Source organism: Mastomys coucha, chromosome X (assembly GCF_008632895.1).
Source record: "Mastomys coucha isolate ucsf_1 chromosome X, UCSF_Mcou_1, whole genome shotgun sequence".
In the NCBI taxonomy this organism is placed as follows: domain Eukaryota; kingdom Metazoa; phylum Chordata; class Mammalia; order Rodentia; family Muridae; genus Mastomys; species Mastomys coucha.
In genome coordinates, this window is record NC_045030.1 from 101,129,300 (window position 1) to 101,134,868 (window position 5,569).

The 5,569-nt window shown below is 43.0% G+C and overlaps 1 protein-coding gene across 7 annotated transcripts in view; it reads left to right on the forward strand.

Moving 5' to 3' along the window:
• Nucleotides 1–5,569, forward strand: part of Dlg3 (discs large MAGUK scaffold protein 3) — a 52,507-nt gene that overhangs the window by 34,649 nt on the left and 12,289 nt on the right. The gene's annotated exons all lie outside the window — the stretch shown is intronic.

Below are 5,569 nucleotides of genomic sequence, written 5' to 3' on the forward strand. Positions count from 1 at the left end.
CCCCTGCCCTTCCTCTCCCTTCTGCCCTCCCTTGCCTTCCTGTCACAAGGATCTATCTCCTTTTTTACATGGGTATATTGAAGGAGCAAAGCTATATTGAAGGAGGTAACCCCCTCTCCCAGCTACACTGCACTGTACCAGGTGGAACTCTAAGATGCTGCAACCGTTCTGAACATGGGGGTTATAGGAGTTTTCAAGAGGGGAGCAGGGGGAAGAAGGAAAGATGCCAGTGTTTGGACACTGGCAGTCAGCTTTAAAACCACCAGGAACTGAAGGAGAAAGCCTTTTCCTCTCTTTACTACAATAGAACCATCTTTTATTGGGTGAGTGTCATGAACAGAGAGCCTTTTTATGTGTACCCAGCCTAGGGCTTTTGCTCTGCTACTGTGGTGTTTACTGGACTGGACCACGGAAATCACCTCTGTTGCTGCTGGCTCCCTGTGCTAGATGTTTGATTTAGGCCATTTGCATGTGAAGGCAAGATAAAGCTGCTGAGTAGGTTCAAATTCTAGACCTGACTTTGATTTTATGAATGAATGAATGAATGAATGACCTAGGACTCTAAACGTTTTATCAAGAGGCTCAATTGTGAAAGTAGCTTTTGAATGTCTGTGCAGACTCATCTGACTGCATTCTTTGCAGCCTCAGGACAACATCCTGGCAGTTTAGGAATTTTGGTCTTCTGGCTGGCCATCTCCCAGTCTTCTTCCCACTCCACAATGGAAATCCTGTTGAGGCATCTGTAGTTTTGGTTCAGTGAAACAATGTTAGTATATTGGTTTGGTCATCAAAAAAGACTGGAGCGTGCTTCTTCCGTCAACAACAGGACACTTTGCCCAGGGTGGTGTTCTTTGAAGCTCAGCTTGATTTATTCATTAAGCTCCAGTAGGGGATGAAGATGCTAAAAACAAAATATTGGCAGGCTTCTCTGTCTGACAGAATTGGAAGGTGGTGACAATGTTATTTATTTTTGCAGGGTTAGGGGTCAAATCTAAAGCCTCACATGTACTAGCAAGCACTCTACTGACGAACTGAACTGCACACCCAGGCTTATGTTAAAAGCACCAGTAAATGTATGGGAATCATTGGTGCCACCAGTGGCTGCTGGAACTGCCTGCTTCCAAGCAGTAGTGCCAGTAATCATTCGGTTCTTCTTAGCATCTGCAGGACCTGTGAGCCCTGCATGGTCTCTTATTATGGGTTGTTGGTCCTTGAATGTTTCTTAAAATTCATGGTTGCCCTTTAGGGCCTGGCACATTTAAATAGACTAGAGATGAAGTCACCGACCTGCTCCTTTTTTGAAGGTACATTAAGATACTTGACTCTGGTAGCCACATTTGGTGTGCTACCCTTATGAGCCACACTCAGTGTCCCCTGAAAATTTGGCTTTAGAAGTTTAAGTTGTTCTTGGGCAGCTGCTGGAAACTCTAATTTTCTACTAAAGTCAAGAGCTGAAGCGTAACTGCTACTTTATAGTTTCCTGTGCTCATATTAGGCCAACCAGGCAATAGATTGGCTGTTCAGTCTTCAAATTATATGCTCCCTTTAACACTTTAGTGATACTCCAGACCCCAGCTTTAATGGAAGGGAAACACAGCAGAACACTGAGGAATAGTAATGTGAGAGTGTTCTGTGGGATAGCCTGGGCTCATCCATCCTCTACAAGCACTGAGAAGGGCTTCCCTGGTGATCTGCTATGAAAACTCAAAAATAATCATGCAAGAATTAAATTGCAGTAGATAGAAATTATAAAGGAAGGCTGCTACCAAATGTCTGGAATAGATTATAAAGGAAATTTGGGGCGTGCAGTATCACAAAGCAGGAGAACTTGGGTTGGACCATGGAGGATTTGTACAGGGGGCAAGACAGGTGGCATGTAGGAGGTCAGCACCATTCTACATGAGTTCTGTGGAAGCAGCCCCTTTCCTTCTAGGCCATTAGTACTAAACTGTTCTTGTTTGTTCTGTGTTGGGAAACCTGCCTTACCAGTTCCCCACCCCCACCCCCGGGGAAGTTGCATTTTCCTTGTAGTTCCTTGCTTGTTAAGTTTAGGGTGCCACAGTTGCTGTGCAAGGTGCTCATGACTTCTTTGGATCTTTTATATGCAACCCTCACAAGTTTATCTCTTTGAAGCTATTTGAAAAGTCACCTCTTAAACGATATAGCTCCCAAGACCTTTGGAAACATTGTCTCCTTAGAGGAGCAGGTAGTGGCCTTCAATGCTGAAGATCAGTCTGGAACATGAACCTGGGCACTCCTGGGTCTATCCTGCCTTGTGCTGATGGAACAGCAGTGGAGGTTCTCAGTGACTTCACTGGCTCTTAATTTAACCCTAACTTCATAAAGTTCTTGTTAGTGGGCCAACAAGATGGCTCAGTGAGTAAAGGTGCTTCCCATGGAATCTGAAATCCTGAAGACCTGACTTTGATTGGCTGGATCCTACCTGAAGGTTAAGGCAGATAACCAACTCCACACAGTTGTTCTCTGATTTCCACAATTTCATGGCCAACAACAACAATAATAATTGAGGAAGAAGTTAAAAATTCTACTACAATTCAGAAGAAAAGGGGGTTTCTTGAACTCTTAGTCTTCCAACACACCTGTAAGCTTGTACACACACACACACACACACACACACACACACACACACACACACACCCTGCAGATCTTTTTATTATGTCCTTTTTTTTTAAGTGTGTGAGGACAAAGGTTTGGCTTTCTTTTTTCCTTCCTACTGTCTCTTTGAATCAGAGGTTGAAATGGTTCTGTGCCATTTGGACCTTGCATATGGTAAACTTCAATTCTGGGACAGTGATTCAGTTTGGCTTTAAAAGAGCTGTTGTCTACCTTAATTCCCTTAGGCTAAAGGTGGAGAGGGAGGAACTGTGAGAGGCTTGGAGGAAGGAGGTGCTTAGAATAAAAGTCTGAGGCCTGTCCCTTTATTAGGACTCTAGGCTGCTTGGCCAACTGTCATTGACAGAAGGCCACAATTCCTTTTCTTTTAATTTTTTTTTGACAATTTCATAAGTGTGTGTTGAGGGAAGCCTGAATTTTGGTCAATTTCTCTCCCATTACTCTTTCTTGTTTCTTTTGTGTATGGCCCACTGAGGTTAATTATGGCTAATTGCCTGAACACGAATGGAATTCTTTACTGGAGCTTGAGAAACTTATCAATGAAGAAGATGACCCCCTCTCTTCCAGCAACCATGTTAGAGGTTCACTGTTTAGATTTTTAAAGCTTATGTGTGTGCCTGCATGTATGTATATGCACATGTATGTGCCTGGTACCTGTGGAGGTCAGAAGGTAGGGTCAAGTTCCCTGGACCTAGCATTATGAATGCTTTTGACATTTAAGGGCCCTGGTCTGATGGTTGCCTACCATACAGTGCCGAATGATGTCCTGTGTCCTTCTAGGTCTGGCCTTCATTTGGAGGATATCTTCTAGTTCTTAGCATGTCAGAATTTCTGCAGGAAAAGGGGAGTAGATTTGGAGACAAACCCATATCATGGGTTTTGAAAACAGACCAAAATCAGGACAAAGGAAGGAATTGTTAAAGGAAAGACCCCGACTTGTTAAGTGCTAGAGCTAGAAAGAAGCTTCAAGCATGTCTAAGAAATTTCCTCTTTTAGACAGCAAAGCGGACAGAGTGAACTTTAAGGCCCCAGTGCTCTACTGAGTTCTCTTCCTATTGGCAACCCTGATTGATAGAAAGGGAAATTCTCAATGCATCCATTGATCCAATGCATCCATTTGAGTTCATTACTGCACATATTAGTTCAGAAATTAGAACTGAGATAATCATGTTTGCATGTCCTTAACAGTCAGAGCTTACAAGCATTGTCCATCCCTTTCTTTGATATAGCCTTGTCCAGTCATTCATAAAGCTGTCAAACAAAAGCCAAATGGAACAGGTGCTACTTTTCAATGGGAATTTGGAGTTCTATAACCTTTTGACTTTGCCAGGGTGCTTAGAGCCTCTCCTGAAGTAAAAGGCTCAAGCCTGTACTTAGTGGAGCTGTTTCTCAATTTCTCCATTAATCGACTTACATTTTTGGAAATTGTAAAGGGAACACATGCTGTGGTTACAAAACAAAGTGAACAGTACGGTCCTAATGTGGCTTTCATGCTGGCTTGGCTCTGTGTGTGTTAAGTGTTGTGCCGCGCCTGAACTTATCTCAGAAGTAGATGCCATATAGGTTTTAGTCAAACTCTCAGATGTTTTAAAATGACAAATTATTGCATTCTTGGCATCTAGAAAACTCATTCTCCCCAATGACCCCTGCTTGCTGTTGTTGTCACCAAAGAGGTCAAGCCTAATTCTTTGGGTGCTAAAACACACCTTATATTTCTACCCAGTCAACTCGACGTTCTCCTACCTACCTACCTACCTACCTACCTACCTATCTATCTGTCTATCTATCTATGAAATCTACCTCAGTTCTTTTGTTTGACTTTAGTTTTGGTTTCAGTTTTTGAGATAGGATCTTACTAGTTGGCTTAGTTACTTTTTTATTACTGTGATAAAACACCATGACAGAGGCAACTAATAAAAGAAAGCATTTGATTAGGGATTTGCTTACTGTCTCAGAGACTTAGTCCATGGCCATTGTGTTGGGGGAGCATGGCAGCAGGGAGGGAGGCATGGTGCTAGAGCTTATCTGATCATCAAGCAGTGAGTAAAGAGAGCTGAGAATGGCAAACCTCAAAGCCCACCCCCTGTGACACTCCTCCTCCCACAAGGCCACACTTCCTAATCCTTCCCAAACAGTTCTTTCAAGTGAACCAAGCATTAAAATGTATACGCCTATGGGGGACATTCTCATTCAAACCATCATATTATGTATGATCCTTCTGCCTTAGCCTCTCTGGTGCTTTAACTACCAGCCTGTGTCACTATATCCCATTCCTGATTCATTTTGGCTTCTTTCTATTTCCCCGCTCAAAACTTCCAAACTAACCTGTGCTTCTACTTCAAATTCTGTTCTTCTACTTCAGTTTTGGAACTCCTAATGCCATTGTGTATTGCTCATCAGTTAGAATTACGTTGCTCAAGCTTGTTGGTCTTTGTAGAACAGCTGACAGATGCCTGCCCTGCATTAGGTTGCATGGAAATCAATTCATTTCAAATTGCTCCTGTTACACAGAGTTTGGAAAAGACCTTGTTGACCAAATGCTTTATCTGCTGGCCTCTGCTGGCCCATATTGCTAGGAGTGCATGCATTGTGAGTTAAAGGGCTTTTTGTTAGAGCTTGGATATATTCATCTTCAAGTTGTCTTGACACCATTCTCAAGAGGGTTCTGTTTCTATATCCTGTCTTTCATCTGGGCTTGTACACATGGAGATACAGTGTTTTGGACTTGTTGCTTCCTGCTAAGTGAGACAACTGGGATGAAAGTAAAGTCTTAGCATTGGGTGTTGGATCCCCTAGCCTGTGTGCACTGTTAAAGAAGAATGAGAGAACCAGGCATGGTGGCACATGCCTTTAATCCCAGCACTGGAGAAGCAGAGGAAGTCAATCCCTGTGAGTTTGAGACCAGCTTGGTCTACATAATGAGTTTCAGGACAAC